This window comes from Chiloscyllium plagiosum, chromosome 37, assembly GCF_004010195.1.
Source record: "Chiloscyllium plagiosum isolate BGI_BamShark_2017 chromosome 37, ASM401019v2, whole genome shotgun sequence".
Lineage (NCBI taxonomy): Eukaryota > Metazoa > Chordata > Chondrichthyes > Orectolobiformes > Hemiscylliidae > Chiloscyllium > Chiloscyllium plagiosum.
The window spans coordinates 15,552,460-15,575,441 of record NC_057746.1 but is presented as its reverse complement, the minus strand read 5'-3'; the positions used below and the strand labels follow the sequence as shown (position 1 = coordinate 15,575,441).

Below are 22,982 nucleotides of genomic sequence, written 5' to 3'. Positions count from 1 at the left end.
CTCAGAAGGAAGATGCTCATGATAGGTTTTCATCAACATTTCTCTCAGTTCTGCTCATTGCTGTATTATTGAGACAGTGACAGACATAATCTGATGCAGTCAGTAATATCAAATCTCCAGATAGCAATTCCTTCCAATTGGAACAAGCCATTCAGCCCCTTACTATGCCAATTCATAGAAATTGGAGCTTCTCTTGCCCATTCCACCATTTGTAAGGACAGAAAAGCATTTAGTCCCTTCAAATGGTTCCAATATTCAGTGCAACAAATGAACAAGAGTGGGTAATTTGGCTCCCTTGAGTCTTTTCCATCATTCATATGACAAAGAGGAGGCTATTCAGCTCCATAATAGAAACACGAGAAAACCATTCAACCCCCATGAACCTATCCTACCATTCACCATTCAGGAACAGGATAGATCATGGCTAACCATAGATGAAAGAAATTACTCAAGAGCCCAATAAGAATTTCAAGTGAAATTTTGTCATTCAGAGAAAAGTGAGATTGTGGAGCACAGGGATTAAATGAGGTGCATTGGATAAATATATTTAAAGGCAGAACACATGGCGGAGTGGGAAAAGAGGTCAGAAGCATATATGATGATAAGAGGAAGAAGGTGTGAAGAGGATAATGTGGAGTGTCAAAAATCCACACGGACTTGTTGGGCAAAATGGCCTGTTTCTGCTCTGCTTAACATTTAAATTTTGACAACGTGATTCATCGCCTCAAGTGTTTTTGATCAGCCGAGGAGCGAACGATTGGAAATGGATTTATTCACAAAGCAGTCTGCAGAGTGTGACCAGCTCACACAAACAGCCGCTGAACATGGAAATTTATTCACAGGGGGAAAATGGAACTGTATGTCAACTGTTGAAAGAGAGATTGCATAAAGTGTGCCTCTTCCAAACTTCAGGCATGTTCAACAGCTCGATCAAGTGTTGTTATCCTGTTGGTGCTGTTATTTTATAACATGGTTCATTTTAATGGATGAGAACAGTGTTTTAAACTGCACTCTCTTAACATGCTTAGATAGAACAGATTTACGTCACTGATCTTAGTTCACCCGTAGCCCAGACCAAAGGCCTGCCTCTTCCTGCAATGCTTTCTGTCTGAAATCTTTGTATTCCAAAGTTGGCCTTCAATCACAGCTTTAAATGGACCTGTGGAGAAAACTAATCTCCCCTGACAGAAGTGGGTCAGAGTGTGTTAGAGGCCAGTCTTAGACTGGTCATGAAGAAAGGGGAGCGGAAAGAAATGTTGCTGATAGCTCTTCCAGTGGGCATAAATTTCATTCACTGACCTGTCAACAATGTTGATAAATATGAAAACACACAGCATGACTGATTTCCTGAAAGTTTGTGAGATAGGGGACTTGTTTCTGCAGTCAATTTCACTCACATATGGGAAAGGAGAGCTTTACTCTTCTAGAGTTGCCACATGGACAACATCAACTTTTATTTTTGTGATCATTAGATTCACAAGTATTGATAACAAACTTCTGGGATGTAACTGTACTGTGACATGCTTGCAATGTGCTACAAGCTGAAAATCACAGAGAAAGACCATTTATATCCATTTGAGTTTTCGAGGTCAGAGAGTTTTACAGCATGAAAAGAGGTTCTTTGGCCCATTGTGTCTGCCCTGTTTATCAAACACTTATTTACTCTCGTTTCATTGGCCCATTGCCTTGTTACGGCACTTCAAATGATCATCTCATTAGAGTCATACAACATGGAAACATGCCATTTGGTCCATCTTATCCTTGCTGACCAGGTTTCCTAAACTGAACTAGTCCTATTTGCCTGTATTTGGCCCATATCCCTGTAAACCTTTCAGATCCAAGTACCTATATAAATGAGTTTTAAAAGTTGTATTGGTACCAACCTCCATTACTTCTTCTAGCAGCTCATTTCATCCATGCACCATGCTCTGTGTGAAAAAGTTGTGCCTCAAGTCCCTTTTAAACCTTTCCCCTCTCAGCTTAAACTTATGCCCTCTAGTTTTGGACTCCCCTACTGTGGGGAAAATACCTTGCCTATTCACCTTATCTATGCCTCTCGTGATTTTATAAACCTCTATAAGGTCACCCCTTAGCCTCCTACACTGGAGATAAAAATGTCCCAGCCTATCCACCTCTCCTTACAACTCAAACCTTTCAAACCTTAGTAAACGTTGTGATGATTTCTGCCTCTAACCACCCTTTCAGGCTCTGATTTCCAAACATTCATCATCCTCTTGGTGAACAAATTAACTCCCTTTAAACCTTCTGCCCTGCACCTTAAACCTATGTCCCTAGTTGCTAATCCTTTGATTAAGAGGAAGGGTTTCTTCCTGTATGTTCCTATGTATGCCCCTAATATTTTCTGCTGACCCTCTTGCCCCTGGAAACAGTTTTACTTGGTATACCCTATCAAAGACCTTCACAATTTTGCACGCATTTATCGCATTTGCCCCTCCTCTTCTCTGCATGAAAAAGAATAAGTTCAGCTTCTTATATTTCTTCCCAACAGCTGAAGTCTTTTATTATTGATATCATTCCACTAAAACTCCCTTGCATTCTCTCCAAGATCCTGTCATCTTCCTAAAGTGTGAGACCAGGAAGCCGACACAACCCCTGTGATTTATAACTGTACTCTAATGTAATTAAAACGTTTAAAATGTAAGTGAGGAAAAATTTATTCCAGTCGTAGGAGAGGTCAGTAATCAGGGGACACAGATCGAAGATACTTGGCAAAAGAACCTTCAGGCAATGAGGCGAATTTTTAAAAAGTTGCTATCAACTTGAACGTGCTACCTAAAAAAGCAATGGAAGCAGATTCAATATTAGCTCTCAAATTGAAGGTGGAGGAATAATTTTGAAGGAAAATCTGAAAGTTGTGGGAAAGTCCAGTGAAATGGAAGCACATGGATAACTCTTTCCAAGAGCTAGTCTGGGTATGTTGACATGGATGACCTTGTTGTGTTCTGCATTGTTCTACAGATCCTATGACACTATGGTTGTAATGTAATTGAATTGATCAATATGGTGAAAGGTTAGAAATTATTGTGTCAGCTTTTGGGACAGTGCTATGAGTCAAATTGTATTAACACTCAGCTCATGACAGTGAACAAAGTATGATCATTACTGCATCCAATTCTCAAATACTCAAATTAGTCTGAAAAGCTTACTTTATGCAGAATTAGGCCGCAGCCTCACTACCAGTGCTGGGTGAAATATGGTCAATTAGATTCAGTGGAGCAGTGTAGGATTGTTTGTTGCTATGGAGACAGGAAGACACATTACAATATCATTGAACAATCCCCCAGGGCTATTAGATTTTTTGATTCTAAACAAGTTTACTCAGACACAAGTTCGGCTCCTCGCCTGCTGTTGTGCTTTGCAGAATGTTGCAGCTAACTAGCTGCCTCCTGTGCTCTGATGGGTGAGATGAATGACGAGGCTGGTAAGCATCTCTAGTGTAGCCAAATGTTGATCATTGTCAGAAAAAACCACCAGGTTCATCGATGTCTCATTTGGAAGGAAATCTGCCATTCTTGCCCGATCTGGCCTACATGCGACCCACAGCAAGTTGGTGGATTTTAAGCAGCCCTTGGGACAGTTCAGGATAGGCAGCATCTGCTGACCGAAGTCAGTGGTGCCTACATTTCATGAGCAAACTTGAACAAAAGAAAATCAAATTGCTAGTTAAACAGTGATGGAGGAAATTAGAGTCATAGAGTTGTACAGCACAGAAACAGACTCTTTGGTCTAACTCATCCATGCTGACCAGATATCCTAAACTGCAATAAGTTCTGTGTCATATGATTCTGCTCCACAAGCACTTGATGAAGAAGCAGAGCTTTGAAAGCTAGTCCCTCCAAATCAAAAACTGGTGTTGTGTGATTTTTAACTTTGTCCACCCCAGTCCAACAGCAGCACCTCCGAATCATAAACTGGTCTAGTCCCATTTACCAGCATTTGGCCTGTATCCCCCGAAACCCTTTCTATTCATGTACCCATTGAAATGCTTTTTAAATGTTGTAATTGTACCAGAATCCACCACTTCCTCTGATAGCTCATTCCATTTACGCATCACCTTCTGCATGGAGTTACCATTTTAGATCCCTTTTATATGTTTCCCCTCTCACCCTAAATATAGGCTATCTAGTTTTTGTACTCTCCTCCTCTGGAAAAATATACCTTGGCTATTCATCCTATCCATGCCCCTCATAACTTCATAAACAAGATCACACCTCATTCTCACATGCATGAGGCAAAATAGCCACAGCCTATTCAGCCTCTCCCTAAAGCTTAAACCCTATAATCCCAGCAAAAGCTGGGCCAAGGGGCTGAGGAGTAGCAGATGGAGTTTAATTTAGATAAATGCGAGGTGCTGCATTTTGGGAAAGCAAAGCTTAGCAAGATTTATATACTTAATGGTAAGGTCCGAGTGTTGCTGAACAAAGAGACCTTTGAGTGCAGGTTCATAGCATCTTGAAAGTTGAGTTGCAATTAGATAGGATAATGAAGAAGGTGTTTGGTACGCTTTCTTTTATTGGTCAGAGTAATGACTACAGGAGTTGGGAGGTCATGTTGCAGCTGTACAGGGCATTGGTTAGGCCACTTTTAGAATATTGCTTGCAATTCTGGTCTCCTTCCTATTGGAAGGATGGTGTGAAACTTGAAAGGGTTCAGAAAAGATTTACAGGAATGTTGCCAGGGTTGAAGGATTTAAGCTATAAGGAGAGGTTGAATAGGCTGGGGCTATTTTCCTTGGAGTGTTCGAGGCTGAGAGGTGATCTTATAGACGTTTATAAGATCATGAGGGACATGGATAGGATAAAGAGACAAAGTCTTTTCCCTGGGTGGGGGAGTCCAGAACTAGAGGGCATAGATTTAAGGTGAGAGGGGAAAGATATAAAAGAAACCTAAGGAGCACCTTTCTCATGCAGAGGGTGGTACGTGTAAGGAACAGGCTGCCAGGAGAAGAAGTGGAGGCTGGTACAATTGCAACATTTAAAAGGCATCTGGATGGGTATATAAATAGGAAGAGTTTGGAGGAATATGGGATGGGTGCTGGCAAGTGGGATTAGATTGGGTTGGGATATCTGGTTGGCATGGACGAGTTGGACCAAAAGTCATGTTCCTGTACTGTACATCTCTGTGACTCTAGAGCAGCTTTGTCAATGTTTTCTGCACCCTTTCAAATTTGACAACATCTTTCCTATAGCAGGGAGACAAGAATTGATTGCAGCATTCCAAAAGTCGCCGAATCAATGTCATGTACAGCAGCAACACGGCCTCCCAATCCTGTATTCAATGCACTGATCTTTAAAGGCAAGCATACCAGCAGAAAGTAAAACCTGCAAAAAACCAGGAAATGTTCAGACTAACGGAAATGTTCCAATACTGATCCTCTGGTGAACTGAAGGATCCGTAAATACTTAGGAAATTGAAAATCCAATTCAGAAGCACAAGTACAGGTTGGAATCTTCCAGGCCCATCTGTTAGAAGAGTGGGAAGAGATATTTGATCAGATGGCAGGCAAAAATCGACTCTACCAAGTTTTGCTCTGACATTCTCAGAAATGTTCAGGCAGGTCAACTTCAGGAGCCGATTTCGCATTCATTAGCATGCTATGAATAATTATTGACACTGCACTCCAATGAAATCATATACAGGAGCACAGTTTTGTTAGGGAACACAGGGAAATGATTATGACCACGAACCTGACTCAAAGTATGAAGGATGTATACTAGTTGAAATTAACTTCTTTGTCCCACCTCCACTGAGTACAACCTTCTCACGAATTTGGCTCATCCCTAATGAAGCATCTTCTTTCGCACAAATGCTTACAGCAAACACATTGAAGCCTGACCAGGTCAACTAGCTCATGGGAAGTCTCAGTCAAAATCCAAAAATATGCAGGTTAGGTCAATTGGCCATGCTAAAAAGAATTGCCCATAGTGTCAGGAATGTGTAGGTTTGGTGCATTAGTTTCGGAGAAAGTGAGGACTGCAGATGCTGGATGCTGCTTTCCTGAAGAAGGGCTTATGCCGAAATGTCGATTCTCCTGCTCCTTGGATGCTGCCTGACCTGCTGCGCTTTTCCAGCAATACATTTTTCAACCCCGTGCATTAGTTTGGGGAAATGCAGTGTAGTAGGGGAATGGATATGGGTGGGTTACTCTTCAGAGGAACAGTCTGGACTTGAGGGCTGAATGGCCTGTTTCCACACTGTAGGGATTCTAGAATTCTATGATAAGTGACCTTGCTGGTTGTTCTTAAGAGCTTGTAATCTAATGGGTGAAATTAAGGTTTTTTTTATTCTTTCAGGAGACGTGGGCTTTCATTTTTTCTCCATCCCTAACAATCTTTGAGAAGGTGGCTGTCATTTGTCTTCTCGAATTCTGCAGTCCATTTAGAGTAGGTAAACTAATAGTCCTGTTAGGGAGGGAATTCCAGGACTTTGACCCAGTGATGTTGAAGGAGTGGTGATATATTTTCAAGTCAGGGTGGTATGTTGCTTGCAGTTGGTGATGTTACCATGTACCTGCTGCCCGTATCCTTCCATGTGGTGAAACATCACACAACACTGGGTTATAGTTCAACAGGTTTATTTGAAACTGCAAGCTTTCAAAGCCCCTGCTCCTTCCTCAGGCCGCTAGTGAGAGAGAATACATCACACACAGAAGTTATAACTTAAAGATTAAAGGGTCAAACAACGTATGCAAAAGTATTGAACAAACCTAGATGGCTGTTAAGTCTTGAATCAATTAGAATGGCGTTGCAAGGTTTGATTGATTAATACGCAAATCCCAGAATTTCTTTCAAGCCACAAGATAACTTCAGGTTTTATCAGAATAAAGGTGACATCTCTGGTCAGACAATATAATTTGAGTGTGAGGCTATGTTTCAAGTCTTTTTGTATCTTTCAGACTGGTTTTATTTCCAAAGTAGGAATTTATAAATCATCACATTGACTGACTGTCTACAGATCGTGTGCTTTTTGAATGTATCTGCGAATACAAATCTGCAAATACAAATTCACCCCATCGACGTGTGTGTGTGTCTGTGCTTGTGTCTGTGTGTGTGTCTGTGTCTCTGTGTGTGAGTGTCTGTGTGTCTATGTGTATCCGTATATGAATGGCATGTCTTCCTCAATCCAACAGCAGTAACTTCACAACATGGTTTCTAGATAGTGGAGATTGTAAAGTTGTAAGTTGATGTCAAAGAAGTCTTGAGTGCGAAGTTTGCTGTGTAGATTTTGGACAAGATTTGGGAAGATAGGAAGAGAGTTAATTCATGTTGGATTTGCAGGCTCTGACCTACTTGTTATCGCTACAAGATTTATGTGGCAGTTGCAGTTCAGTTTCTAGTCAACAGTGCAAAGTCAATAGTGGGTGATTCACTGTTGGAGAGAGGCATAGTAGCAGAGCCATAGGAAAAGAAGGGTGGAAACTGCATACTTAGGTTGGTGAATGTAATGGTGCAGATTGGTGCACTGGAGGGACCAGGTGAAATGACGAAGGGATGGTGCAAGGCTACGTCTGGGCATGGAGATATGGATGAATGTAGTATCATGGAGAAGAGCAGGAATACTTAGGATGACAATCATGATGAAGAAATGCTGGTGTTGGACTGGAGTGGACAAAGTTAAATATCACACAACACCACCGGGCGGCACAGTGGCTCAGTGGTTAGCACTGCAGCCTCACAGCACCAGTGTCCCAGGTTCAATTCCAGCCTCGGTTGACTGTATGGAGTTTGCACATTCTCCCCGTGTCTGCGTGGGTTCCCTCCGGGTGCTCTGGTTTCCTCCCACAGTCCAAAGATGTCCAGGTCAGGTGAATTGGCCATGCTAAATTGCCCATAGTGTTAGGTGCATTAGTCAGAGGGAAATGGGTCTGGGTGGGTTAATCTTCAGAGGGTCGGTGTGGACTTGTTGGGCCAAAGGGCCTGTTTCCACACTGTAGAGAATCTAATCTAATCTAAAAATCGAATCTATAGTCCAACAGGTTTATTTGCAAGTACTAGCTTTCAGAGCGCTGCTAAGGCCAGTAGTTACATGGGAATTTGAAGAAGGATGATGGAAGTGCCTAAGGAAAAGGGAAAATGATCTCCAGTGAAAAATTGTCATCTATGGGGATAGTGGAGGATGAACTCATAAAACGGAAATTTGACAAACACCATCTCTCTTCTAAATCAGCTTGCAAAAGAAGATCTCACAGAGAATGTATAGTATAAACATGATGGAGCCAAGACCTATTTGCACAGGATTCAAAGCAGAAACTGAAAATAAATACTGTGTGGTTTTAGAGCTTAGAATTGAAAGGAAACATTCACTGCAGAATGAAGGTGAATAAGCTGTATCAATGGTAAAAAAACTAACTCCTCAATACTGGTAATGGGATTGGGGTGAGACATTATTCAATACGTAGCTCATGTTGTCTGAAAGGCAATGACATGGGAATGAAACCACTATGTCGGCTGCAGATTCCAAGTTTGTTGGGCTATATCTCAGTGGACACAGAATCCACCAAGGGTCAATTGAGATCATTATCACATACATGAACAACAGTGTAAACATCAAGGCCTTAAAGATCGTGCACAAAGCAAACGGAGGTAGGGAAAAACCAGTCATGGGAGTTTCACCTCATTTGATAGAGGAGGGGCTGTGTGGCAGACTTTCAGCCAACACATGGGCTGAAATCAAGGGCCCAAATATTAGATTGATTATGTGCAGATCTCAAATAGAATACAAACTCCTCACTCCTGATATTTATTTACTGATCAGTACCTCCATGCCAGATGTCCCACTAACCTGCACAGGCCACTGCTTTAGTTAGTTTCAAGATAAGGGTGAGGGAGCAAGGAGGTCAAGAGAAGGGGGACACACAGGGTGCAGCTTTGGCTGAACAAGCTGAGCATGAAGAGGGGAACCAAAGACTTCAGCACCATCGAGCATTGGAACATGGGAATAAGAGTAGGCCATTCAGCCCCTCAACAGGATCTTGGCTGACCTGTGATTTAACTCCATATCCCTGACTTTGTCCATGTGCTGAGCGTGGGTCAACCTGAAAATGTGAGAGGCATTGCTTGTGAAGCCTTTACATCACTGGGGATGCCCATCTTCCACATGCTGCTGGCAGTTCTGCATCTGGGCTGTTCAGGAGGCAATGCAATCCCATGGCACTGAAGGTCACAGCCGCATTTGAACTTCCTTTCAAGCCTCAACTGGGAATTCACATGGCATTTTCCAATCTGTGGCCCACAAGTGCATGTGCTATTGCACAGATGCCCTTTTTAGGAAAGCCATGCAGTTTGTCCAATGGCAACGGATCCAGAATGCCAAGGTGCCCAAGCCATTAGATTTGCAACCATCACTGACATTCCTCGAACACAAGGGACCTTCAATAACGTTGAGGAATTCCATGATACCATCCAATAAGATTACTGAACAGGAAAGATTTTCAATCCCTTAGGCCACCATTTCCTCTGGCAGCTCATTCCATACGCGCACTACTCACTGTCTGAACGATTGTCCCATAGGTCCCTTAGAAGTGTGGCTGCGTAGTGATCTGTTGGTTGAGACTGGATATAATTGGATGATAAATTGGATAGTCAGGTGATCAGTGGAAGGTCATGCGATCTCAAAGGGATTGATGGGGTGGAGGGTTTCAGATGGGAGGTATATGGGATCTCAAAGGCATGGGCTTGTGGGGGTGTAGTAAGGGTGTTGGGGCATAGCTAGAGATTCAGGGAACTAGTGGAGTGTTAACATCAGAAGGCTAGGGGTGTCAGAAGCTCAGGTACTTCATCAGAGAGTCGGTGGTGTTTTTGGAGATTCACATCAGGGGATCATGGTAAATGACTACGGTGTCAATTCTGTGATTAGCCAGGCATCAGACTCATTGTTTTATTGGTCAGACCATTGAGTATAAGGGTTGGGAGGTCATGTTGTGGATGTAGAGGATATCGTTTAGGCCACTTTTGGAATATTGCATGCAATTCTGGTCGCTCTCCTATCGGAAAAATGTTGTGAAACTTGAATGGATTCAGAAAAGATTTACAAGGATGTTGCCAGGATTGAAGGATTTCAGCTATAGGGAGAGGCTGAAGGGGCTGGAATTGTTTTCCCTGGAGCATCAGAGGCTGAGGGGTGACTTTATAGAAGTTTATAAAATTATGAGGGGCATGAATAAGATAAAAAGACAAGGTCTTTTCCCTGGGGTGGGGGAGTCCAGAACTAGAGGGCATACGTTTAGGGTGAGAGGAGAAAGATGTAAAAGGGACCTAAGAGGCAACCGTTTCACATAGTGGATAGTGCATGTATGGAATGAGCTGCCAGAGGAAGTGGTGGAGGCTGGCACAATTGCAGCATTTAAAAAAACATCTGGATAGGTATATGAATAGGAAGGGTTGAGAGGGATATGGATGAAGTGCTGACAAATGGGACTAGATTAGGCTAAGATATCTGGTCAGCATGGACAAGTTGGGTCGAAGGGTCTGTTTCCATGCTGTACATCTCAATGACCGTATAACATGTCTTGTATCAATATTTAGCTAAGCACCGTGAAAGTCTGTTAGGGATAACGCTGAAAATCATAGAATCTCTCCAGTGTGGAAGCAGGCCATTTGGACCATCGGGACCACACTGACCCTCCAAAAAGCATCCCACCCAGATCTACCTCCCCTCGGAGAAAGTGAGGACTGCAGATGCTGGAGATCTGGGTTGACAGTATAGTGTCGGAAAAGCACAGCAGGTCAGGCAACATCCGAGGAGCAGGAGCATTGATGTTGCGGGCATAAGCTCTTCATCAGGAATGACGAAGGGCTGATAAAGGGCTTATGACCAAAACATTGACTCTCCTGCTCCTCAGATACTGCCTGACCTGCTATGCTTTTCCAGCACTACAGATCTACCTCCCCTATCCTATCACTGTAACACTGCATTGCCACCAGTTTACCCAACTCGCCTCAATACCATGGGCAATTTAGCATGGCCAATCCAACTAAGCTGCACATCTTTGGACAGTGGGAGGAAACTGCAGCACCCAAAAGAAACCCATGCAGACATGGGGAAATAATAGACAAACACTAAATAGAAAGTGACCTAAGGCTGGATTCAAACCCAGGTCACTGGTGCTGTGAGGAAACAGTACTAATGACTAAGCCATCGTGCTGCCTATGGGAAAGATTGCCTCAGGAACCACCCACTTGATAATGTCATATGGGTTTGGTGGGAGGATAGTTCGGGATCTCATAGGAGCAAGATCTGAAATTCAGATCCACCTCACTGTCTGGGTAGCAATGTCTGTCACATCAAATTTTATTGCTGTCAGAAACAAAATCTGAAATTGGATGAAAAAATCTAGCAGCATCTGTGGAGAGAAAACAGAGTTTAATATTTCAGGTCCAGTGACCCTACTTCAGTTCTGATGGTATCTAGGGAAAGGTAGGTATTTATGCTGGGGGTGTGGGGGGGTGGGGGTGGGGAGAGGAGTAAACGCTGGGTGGAGATAGAGCCAAATTGAGAAAAAAAACAGTTGTGAAGACAAAGAACATAGAATAGAAAATAGATAAGTACAGCACAGAACAGACCCTCTGGTCCATGATGCTGTGCCAAGCATTAATCCTAATGTAAAATAAAATAACCTAACTTACGCACCGCTCAATTCACTGCTGTCCATATGCATGTCCAGCAGTCGCTTAAATGTCCCTAATGACTCTGCTCAAAGGATTGAGTAAATTCAGCCAGTGGGAATGACTGCAGAAGACTGGAAGAACACAACAATCCGGGCAACATCAGGAGGTGGAGAAGTCGATGTTTCGGGTGTGATCCTTCTTCAGGAATGGATTGCTGCTAATGGAGATGATCAATAGCTGACAATGGGTGTGTAGCAACCCATCTTGTGACAATGTCTGTTGCGTATGTGTAAGGAAACAAGAGGAAATGCTCAGGCCCTAAAATTATTGAAATTAATATTGAGTCCAGAATGCTGCTGAGTTAGATTAGATTGGATTCCCAACAGTGTGGAAACAGGCCCTTTGGCCTAACCAGTCCACACGACCCTCCAAAGAGTAACCCACCCCAAATCCATTTCCCCTCCCTGAAGTGCTTTTCCAGCACCACTCTAATCTAGACTCCCATTTCCCTTCTGACTAATGCACCTAACACTACGGGCAATTTAGCATGGCCAGTTCACCTGACTTGCACATCTTTGGACTGTAGAAGGAAACCAGAGCACCCAAAGGAAACCCACGCAGACACAGGGAGAATGTGCAAACTCCACACAGACATTCACCCGAGGCTGGAATCGAACCTGGGACGCTGGTACTTTGAGGCAGCAGTGCTAACCACTGAGCCACTGTGCCGCCCATCCCAAGCAGAAAATGATATATTTTTTTCAGCCTTGCTCTGAGCTTTGCTGAAGCATTACAGCAAGCATGATGGGAACAAGGTGGTGTGCTTAGATGGCAGTGTCAAGACGTGTGGCACTGGCAACACACAACGCATGCGCAGCATCTGAGAAGCAGGAGAATTGACGTTTCAGGCATAAGCCCTTCACCAGGAATGGTGGGGGAAGGGTACTGACAGAAAAATAGGAGGGTGGGTTTGGCTGGGGGGAAGGTAGCTGGGAAGGCGAAAGGTAGATGAAGGTGGGGGTGATGGTGATAGGTTGGAGGGGAGGGTAGAGTGGATAGGTGGAAGGGAAGATGAACGGGTGGGACAGTTCAAAAGGGTGGTGCTGAGTTGGAGGGTTGGGTCTGGAATGAGGTGGTGGAAGAGGTGATATGAGGAAACCGGCAAAATTGATGTTGATGCTGTGTGGTTAGAGTCCCAAGCAGAAGATGAGGTGTTCTTCCTCCATGCATCAGGTGGTGAGGATTTGGTGATGAAGAAGGCAGCAGACAACCAGAACATTGGGGTAATTTCCGCAGACTGAATGTAGGCATTCTTCAAAACAATCACCCAGTCCGTACTTCATCTCCCCAGTGTAGAGCAGGCCACATTGTGAGCAGTGAATACAATAGGCTACATTGAATGAAGTGCAGGTAATGCACTGCTTCACTTGGAAGGCCTTGGGTACTGAGGAGGGCAGGTGCCTTGTGAGTTATGGGGTGTTAGGAGTGAAGGACAAGTGGATGAGGGTGTCCCAGAGGGAACAGTCCCTGCGGAAGGCTGACAAGTGAGGGAAATCTGTTGGTGGCATCCCACTGGAGGTGGCAGAAATGGCAGTTAATGATCCTTTGGATGTGGATGCTGATGGGATGGTCGCTGAGGACAAAAAGGTCCCTCATGCTGTTGTGGGAGGGAAGGGGGGGAGGTGAGAGCTGAATTTTGGGAGATGGGGGTGGGGGCGTGTTGATACAGCTAATGGCCCTGTCAACCACAGTGCTGAAGAATCTTCAACCCAGCATCCACAGTTCTTTTTTTTTTGTTTAGCTGCTGTCATTATTTTAGAGGTCTTATTTAAGAAAAAGCCTCACCTCATTAAACTACCAAGCGTTTTTTCTCTCCCTCACTAGAGCAAGCATGCTCTGTAGCTTCCAGCCCTGCAAGAGAATGGTGCCTTTAAATTACAATGAGCATTCGAACAGAGAGCTGATACAACATGCAGAGAGTGCATGTACAAAAATATATCGGAAACGACCCATATTCTCCGACTTCAGCTTAGGGACTGAGACTTTGTTGGAGGGTGTTGAGGAACAGGGGAGTTGTGCTTAAGGTCAGTGCATCAGAAACTCCACAGGGATCTCAAGTTTCATGTTGGATCCACATTCCGATCAGCTGGCGACAGAAGGTTTGGACCAGAGAACGAGGAGAGAGGTGGGGGGTGGGGGGAGTTGTGAAACAGAAGGAAAGTGAAGGAGACAGGGAAAGAAAGACTGAGACACAGAGCGTGAGAGAAAGGACAGGATACAAGAAAAAGGGCAGAACATCAGCGCAACAAAGGGACAGATTTATTGATCTCTGCAAGCTTTGTGCTGTTATTGGATGGAATTGGGAGCACTGAGTTGCCAGTGCAGTGCAGTGGATGCACTGAGCTGTAATTTCACCTCTGATATGGAAACAGCAGGCTCCCAAATCACTGTGTGAGCCAGAAACATTCCAATAGTGAATTGTACGGATGGTGCTGAGTGACGTCAGAGGGACATTGACCGGTTGGCCAAATGGGATAACACCTGGCAAATGAATTTCAATGCAGAGAAATGTGAGCTCATACATTTTGGCAGAAGAAACACAGAAAGACAATACAGACTAATTGGTACAAATTTGAGAGGAGTACAGGAGCATCATGTGTATGATTCTCTGAAGGATGCGAGGCAATTTTTAAGAGGCTAAATTGATCATCTGGTTAGAAATATAGGCATAGAGAGTAAAATCTCAGAAGTGTTATTTAACTTTTACAAATCATTGGTCGGCCCACATTTGTAGTGTGGTATTCGGTTCTCAGTGCCTTATTTAAGAAAGGATGTTAAAGCCCCGGAGAGAATTCAGAGGAGATTTACTCAAATGATACCATCAATGAAGGATGTTGCATGCAATTAAAGATTAGAGAAACTGGATTTATTTTCCTTGGAGCAGAGAAGATTAAAAGGTTCCCTTATTGAGGTGTTGACAATAACAAACAATTTTGACAGTGTAAGGAAGGGCATTCTTTTTCTACGAGCTGGTATGTCAGTAATGAGGGGTCACAATGTCAAGACTGTCAGCAGTAGAGAGCTAGGAGTGAGATGAGGAGGAATTTCTTCACTCAAATAGTTATTACGATTTGGAATACATTGCCTGGGAGGGTGATGAAGGTGAATCCAAGAGGACGTTTCAAAATAAAGCTGGGTATATATTTGAAGTGACAAAGTTACCGGGCTAAGGAGGTAGGACTGAAGAGTGGGATTAACTGGGTAGCTACACCCGGAGCCAATGTGAACAGGATGGGTCAAATAGCCTCCTTATATACTATAAACTTCTGTGATTTTATTTCCTCAATGATTGCCCCCTACGTTGGTCTCAATGATGATCTAACTCCCCCCCCCCCCCCCCCCCCCCCCCGAGACTGGAGCAGATGTTGTCTGAACCACCCTCTTTCCTGTCACAGTATAAAGCGGTGCCCACTAAGTGTCTCTGGAATATAAAAGCCGAGTTTTGATCATGTATTTCATTGCTATTGATGGAACATTGTTGTGCACACTTGGCAGCAATGTTTCTGACTGACTCAACTCCTGAAGTATTCCATTGTCTGTGAGGAGCTTTGAGAAAATTCATTCCCACCTTCTCAGAGCAATGAAGGGTTAACTTGAGCCAGATCGTAAAAATGAACAACATCTCAGTAAACAGGGAGTGAAGAATAGATGCAAACCTTGCTCGTCACGCCCACATCCCCAGGACGAATGTGTGAAAAAGCTGACAGTTCCAACCATGGGAAAATAATCACATCCCAAATGTTGATGTTAAATAATTGATTCTGATTACCAATGGATGTGGAATATATAAACAATGCTAATGTCATCATATAAATTGCTCCTTCATTTCAATGTTTGGTGAATTAATGTGGTGTGTGAGAATCTTTAATCAGTCGACAAGGTATAAATATTTAACACCAAAACCTCAATATTCACTTTAACAGATGGCTGAAAACAAATGATGTTGTGCAGGTTGTAAGAATGAGTTGAAATGTTGAAATATCACAGGCTGGAGGGAACCTGGGCTTCAGTTTAATGTTTCATCCTGAAGAGGAAGAGTGTTTCTGCATTAGGGAAGGACACAGCACCATACTGCGCTGTCTGAGGATCAGCAGGATGGCAGTGGGAGTGGGTTCCTGCACATCACTGTCCTGATCTATCTGTGTTAAACCCATTGGCCACATATCCTGTAATTAGGTGTTACAGTTCGCTGGAGAGATGGGAGAGGCAGCTGATTGGGCTGTGAGTTTTCCTCAGGGCAAATTCACACACTCAGCTCACTGATGCATTGGCCACATTTAACATTCAGCTCCAAAGCATAGTCGTGCAGAATCGGACATCACATCTTTCACGAGCAAACTATTGACAAACAGATCTCTACTGATGATGGGCAGTCATGAGAGCATGCAGCACTGTTAAAGGAGAGGTCTGGAGAGTATGCTGCACTATCAGAAGTTCAGTACTGATGGAGTGCGGCACTCTCAGAGGGTCAGTACTGAGGGAGTGCAACACTGTCAAAAGGCCAGTACTGAGTGAATGCCACACTGTCAGAGGGACTACTGCACTGTCAGAGGGTCAGTACTGAGGGAGTGCCGCACTGTCAGAGAGTCAGTATTGAGGGAGTGCCGCACTGTCAGAAGGTCAGTGCTGAGGGAGTGCTGCACTGTCAGTGGGTCAGTGCTGAGGGCGTGCTGCACTGTCAGTGGGTCAGTGCCGAGGGAGTGTCGCACTGTCAGAGGGTCAGTACTGAGGGAGTGTCGCACTGTCAGAGGGTCAGTACTCAGGGCGTTCAGCATTGTAGAGTATCAGTACTGAAGGAGTGCCACACTGTGGAGTGTCAATACTGAAGGAGAGCTGCACTGCCAAAGGGTCAGTACTGAGGGAGTGTCACACTGTCAGAGGGTGAGTACTGAGGGAGTGTACATAGAATACAGAATATCACACCCATTCACCATATAATTCTCCACCTCTGCACCCCTGGCAGAGTTCATTACTCCAGGGTCAGATTATTTAGCCATCACTCCCATCCTCGACCTGGAGGGACAGCCAAACAGCTGAAGAGTGAGTGCAAGAAGTTTCAAAAAGCAGGGAAATATACCTCTTGTAGCTGAAAGGAATCAAGGGATTTGGTGGAAAGGCTGGACTACGGAATGGAGCTCTCTGATCAGCCTTGGGCCAGAATGAATGACTGAGCCATCCCTCGGCCTACTCCCGCTCCTAACTCCTATGTTTCTATGCGCAACTGTCCAAGGGCAAGGAGGTGGGGGTTCCTGCAGTTTTGAAAGGTGGTTACTGAGTGAATACTGGTCTATGGTAGAGTCAGTACTGACTCCAGTTTAGACAATACTGAGATAAAAACGAAAAAAAAACCCTGCAGCTGCTGGAAATCAGAAACAAAATCAGAACATGCGAAAAAACGAACTGAGCAGATCCAGCAGGATCTGTAGATACAAAGAGGGTTAACGTTTCGGCTCCAGTGACCCTTCTTCAGGGTCAGGTGGACTGCATTTCTAGAGGAACGTTATTGAGAGAAGGCTGCACTGTTAGAAGCGCTTTTTTTCAACAAAACATCAAACATTCAACTCATTCCTTTCAATGCTAGTATTAAAAATCCCACAGCCACTATTTCAGATAAGTGCAGGCCAGTTGTCCATTAAGTCCCGGGAGCAATATTTTATCAAACAACCTGCAGCAATCTTCAAAGGTAAATATTCCTCACCTAATGTGAGCACGGAGCTCTCTCAGCAACGAGTTAAAGATCAGAATATTAGGCTTGAGAAAAAATGTGGCTGTCTAGATATCTGTCTAGGTTGACAAATCCTGGAATATAAATTCATCATTAAAGGATTTCAGTCCAGCGAGACTTCCAGATAAAGAACTAGAAACAGAGTGAATGGTAAAGATTAAACAATCAGAAATAAAAAAAAGGAATTCAGGCTTCGCTCTTTCCCTACTCACACGTCTGGCCCTCTGCTCGTATTTACTATGCTTAGATGAGTTTTTTTTGTTAATGTGAGGATCTCGTCCCGCCCAGTTCTGGCCATTTACCACTCCCCGTCCCACATCCCCCAAATCCCCCCCCCCCCCCCCCCGCCCCCACCATGCCCTGTTGCCAGATCGGAGTGCTGTCAATCCCGAGAATTGGGCAGAAATGGGAATTCAGGGGATCGGGATGCATGTCACACAATGTGGCCCTCCGAGGAATTCCTCCCACTCCAGCTCTCAGCCTTCACCCTGCCTCAATCCAGTTCCTCATTATTTTCAATAAAAACCGAAAGAAATGTGGATGCTGGAATTCAGAAATAAAAATGGAAATTGCTGGAAAAGCTCAGCAAGTGCGACGAGAAATCAGATATTGCCAGACCTGCTGAGCTTTTCCAGTAATTTCTGTTTTTGTTCCTCATTATTTATATCATCTTCCTTTTCTCTCCCAGTGGTTTCGATCCTATGGATTCACCAGTTCAGTACCTCGCCACCCAACCATCAAAATCCGCCATGGGATCTTCAGGAATCGTAGGGTTACATTTAACCCGTTAAACGCTGGATACTTGGCCCTTGGGGAGCTTTAGAGCGGGAGGCAGATTTGTTTTCCAGCAGTCAAAAAAAAATGTTTTTTTAATAAAACCCTCACAGAAGCATGGGGTCAGAAATGTTCACTTGTATATCTATTGCTGTAATTGGGTGTGATAATGAGGCTGCACATAGACATTTATTTGTCTGGCCTAACCATACAAACACTCAGGACAGAGTTATGTAGCTGTACATCATGGAAACAGACCCTTCGGTCCAACTCGTCTATGCCGACCAGATACCCTAATTTAATCTCGTCCCTTTTTCCAGCAAAAACCCTAAACCCTTTCTATTCCTGAACCCACCCAGGTGCCTTTTAAATGTTGCAGCTGTACTGTCCTCCTCTACTTCCTTTGGCAGCTCATTCCATCCACGCACCACCCTCTGTGTGAAAAAAAGTTGCGTCTTAGGTCCCTTTTAAATTTTTCCCCTCTCACCTTAAACCTATGCCCTCTAGTTTTGGACTCCCCTACCCCAGGGGAAAATACCTTGGTTGTTCACCCAATCTATGCCCCTCATGATTTAATAAACCTCTATATGGACACCCCTCAACCTCCGATGCTCCATGGAAAACAGCCCCAGCCTATTCAAACTCTCCCTGTAGCTCAATCTCTCCAGCCCTAGCCACATCATTGTAAATATTTTCTGAACACTTTCAAGTTTCACAATATCTTTCCTATAGCAGGGAGACCAGAACTGAGCACAGGATTCCAAAGAAGTGTTCTTGTATACCTGTAATATGACATCACAACTCCTGTTTTTTCTTTGCCCTCTTTTCTTTCCCACGAAACCTGCCAAAGGGCAGCAATATCCATGAACTGAGTGGCAGCGGGCAGTTGGGAATCAGCTACATCACTCTGGCCTGGGGTCACTTGAAAGCCAGGTATGGTAAGGATGGTCGATTTCCTTCCCAAAAAGGGCTTTGGTGAACAAGGTGGTCACTATTACTGGTTAGTCATTGATTTTAAGAATGACATGGTGGGGTTATGAATCTATGTCCCCTGAGGGCGAAGCCTTGACCACAGATCAAGTGTTATTACCATTATGCCATCGGGGTGCTAGCCCTCTGTCATTCCCCTGAAACCCTGAGGCAGGGCATTTCCAGTGAGACCTGCAGTGGTGAGGGACAGTGGGTGTTCCTTTACTCCAAGCTTCAGATCTGAAAGCTTTCTGGATCCCACTTTCCTGACATTGCAAGGGTTGTCATGGAGCGCTAAGGAGACCCTTTGAGTCTGCACCAATCTAGCTACATAAGATCATAAGAAATAGGATCAGGTGAAGGCCATTCAGCCCCTCAAGTTTGCTCCAACATTCATATGGATCATGGCTGATCCGACGTTCCTCACGTCCACTTTCCTGCTCTTTCCCTGTAACCCTTCATTCCTCTGCTGATCAAGAGTCTATCTCAGCCTTAAATATACACAAGGACCCTGCCCAGACAGTTATCTGTTCCAAAGACTCACAACTCTGAGTGAAGAAATTCCTCCTCCCTCCTTCTTAAACTAGCATCCTTTCATTCTGAGACTGTACCTTCCGGTTCAAGACTCTCCAAGAAGGGAAACATCCTCTCAGCATTGACCCTGTCAAACTCTTTAAGAATCCAACATATTTCAATGAGACCAACTCTTAATCGTCTAACCTCCAGAGAGTAAAGTCCAAACCCGTTTAGCCTTTACTCAAGACACAATCCCTCCAGCACCCTTTCTCGGACTTTGACCCACAGACTTGAATGTTCTGGCATTTCAAGAGCTCACCCAAGCGCTTCTCAAATGGGTCTGCGACTTCCTGCCTCTATAGTACCTTCCAAGACAGTGCATTCCACATTTCCACCACCCTCTGGGTGATTCTCCACCCCATCAGCCCCCTCCACCACCCGCCCCCCAACAAACCCTCTTTAAGCCTCCTTCAAATTGAGCCCACTCGTCATTGTCCTTTCAACTGAGGTGAATAGCTGCTTCCTATCCGCCTTTACCATGCTTCTAGTGCAATGTGAACTCTAATGGACAAGTCTAACACTGGTTACCTGATACTGGCTACCGCAGAACTGAGCAAATTGCTGCGGAATTCAAAGGGGCCGGTTAAGGATCGACCACATTGTTGTGGGTCTGGAACCTTTGACTGAAAACCCACCAGTGTGGGTTGGTTTGTCCGCACCAATGTTTCCGTGCTCCTCATACTAACCCGAGAATGACAGTTTTCTGAACTGAATTTAAATTGATCAGATTTGGGTTTGAAGCCAGATCCTCTGGACCGTGCGTCCAAGTTCACTGCCATCTCCAAAAGCTTTCAGGCGACACCCTCCCCACCCCCCCACCACCTCCACCCCTTTGCTGTTTCCTTTCAGCGAAAGTGATGTCCTCTCCCCAGCCTGTCGGGGAGCGCTGCCTTCGTGTGATTCACTCAGCGCCGACGCTGCTGGTGCTCTGGATCTGGGAGGTGTGGACGCGCCGAGCTCTGGGAGGGAGGGAACTTTCGGCCCGTCTCCAGTGACACACACACACACACGGGCTCTCAGCGCATCAAGGCGGCCTCCAATTGGGAGCTTCAAAATGGAACTGTCTCTGTTCACAATCGGAGATTGCAGTAACCCGGGGTAGGAAACCCCCTTCAGAAACAGCCGGTGAGTGAGAGACACACAGCGACAGAAAGAGAGAGAGAGAGAGAGAGGTGTTGGGGAGGGTTTCTGGTGACTATAGACTCCTGCAGTCCAAGATCAGTGAGGTGTTACAAAAGGTGGACCGTCCACGTGGCCGCAAATAAACTGCATTGGTGTAGCGCCTTTACACCGTCCTGAGGCGTTTTCACGGGCTAGAAGTGGCGGAGTTCAGACATCCTGGTTTACTTTGAGTAAGAGGAAACACTCCGGTTTTATTTCTCTGCCCTCGGATATCTTTTAAGTCGAATCTAAGATCAGTTTCCAGAACACTTCCTACATTCCAATGAACCCCGAGTTTTATTGCTGCAGTTGTCCCGGGCTTTGTAAAGTGGGCTGACACTTTTCTCTGAGGAAGGGTCACTGAACCCGAGACGTTAACTCTGTTTTCTCTCCACCGATGCTGAGCTTCTCCAGCAATTTCTGATTTGTTCACGTTTCCCATTGCCCGCTGTTTATCCGGGGGGGGGGGGGGGAGGCAGAGTGTGGGGCAGAGCATTCCTGTCGGATGTTTCTTTCTTTTATCCCACTCGACTCCCAGTTCATTTCTGTTTCCAGTCGGGATTTCAAGCTCTGGAATGCCAACAATTCGGGAGCTGGGAGGGACTGAGGGCGGTGCGTTAGGAGATGGGAGTTGTTGTGGGCCATTTGAACACGGAGGGTCAGAGTGAGACAGACCCTCTCACACACCAAAGAAGTGAATAAAACCTCTTCTCTATTCCGCTGGACAGGGTCCACCCCACTCAGATATTCACTATCATCCCTTGGTGATGCTGAAACAAAGGAATTGCATTTCTGAAGCACCTGTTTTTTCACCAGCCCAGCAATGAACCCAAAACCCTTTCCTAGCCATCAAACACTTCTTTTCCTAAAACGGTAGTCACCGCGGAAATGCAGCTGCCGGATTACGCACGGCAAGATCCCACAAGTGGCAGTGTGAGGGCCACCAGCAGTCGTTTGCTCCCTGGGTCTGTGGCGTTCGGGAAAACTGGGAATGCGGCCGGGAAACCTGCAGGAGATCCAGGATCAGGAGGTGCGTTTAATTCTTCAGAGGGACAAGGTGGCGCGGGATGTTTGAAGGAATAATGTGGGGTCGGAAATAGACTTGGAGGAAGGAGACCATTCGGTCCAACCACCCAGTACTGGCTCTTCTAATCAATTGAAAGAAAGGTTTATTCTGTCGCTGTCAGTTGCTCGTCACTGCCACATCCCTCCCCTCGCCCCAACACACACACACACACACGCTACTTCCCTGTATGGATCTTAAGTTCCGCCGGGGAATGAAAATAGCAAAAGGGCAGAGCTTTCCGTATCTAACCTCAGCTCTGCACCCGCGCATCTCTCATGCTCCCCGCTTTTTACTTACACTTTCTATTTCGTCTATTTCATGCAGAGAGCAGCAGAAGGCATTCCACCATCTGAAACCATACTGAATGCCGGGCAGTGCAACAGGATCTGGGAAATACTTAAAAGCTTGTGAACCAGGGCCACAGCTCAGCAGGGGATGGTTCCAGTCTGTCGCCAATTTAAATTTCATTCTGGGAATCTCTGGCTCCGATAAAGTCCAACCCTTCATCTCTCGAGATTCATCAAACTATCTTTAACGATCATCCCTACCCTTTGTTCTCACTATTCAAGTTCAGTCTGTTTCTCTGACATCTCATCCCTACTTTCTCTCAGCTTCCACCTTTTCCGTGCAGCTCTAATTCATGCTGTTTCTCTTTCAGGAGCCGGTGTATGTGTGTCAGAGGTTTGGGGATGGTAAGTGTGTGTTGGAGTTGTGGAGGTGGTGAGTGTTGTGAGTTTGGAGATGGTGAGTGTGTGTCAAGGGCTTTGAGATTTTGAGTGTGTGTTCGGGGTGTGGAGATGATGAGTGTGTTGGTGGTTTGGAAATGGTAAGTGTATGTTGTAAGTTTGGAGATGTTCAGTGTGTTTTGGGGTGTGGAGTTGGTGAGTGTGTGTTGGTGGTTTTGGGATGGTGAGTGTGTGTTGGGGGTCTGAGATGTGGAGTGTGTTTTGAGAGTTTAGAGATGTTGAGTATGTGTTGCGGTTTGTGGAGATAGCAAAAGTGTGTTCAAGGTTTGCGAATGGTG

General features: G+C 45.0%; 1 protein-coding gene across 15 annotated transcripts in view; it reads left to right on the top strand.

Moving 5' to 3' along the window:
* The window catches only part of LOC122541318 (netrin-G1-like), a 910,622-nt gene that overhangs the window by 816,614 nt on the left and 71,026 nt on the right, over window positions 1–22,982 (top strand). For 2 of the 15 annotated variants that reach the window (XM_043677976.1, XM_043677971.1), the window contains exons 1-2: window positions 20,561–20,856; window positions 22,617–22,650. The exons of 2 other annotated variants lie outside the window; for them this stretch is intronic. The gene's annotated coding sequence lies outside the window, so the exon portion shown is untranslated. Of the gene's footprint in view, window positions 1–20,560; window positions 20,857–21,432; window positions 21,923–22,282; window positions 22,527–22,616; window positions 22,651–22,982 lie in introns of those variants that run through there. 11 more of the 15 variants (XM_043677975.1, XM_043677974.1, XM_043677972.1 and 8 more) reach the window with 9 other exon arrangements.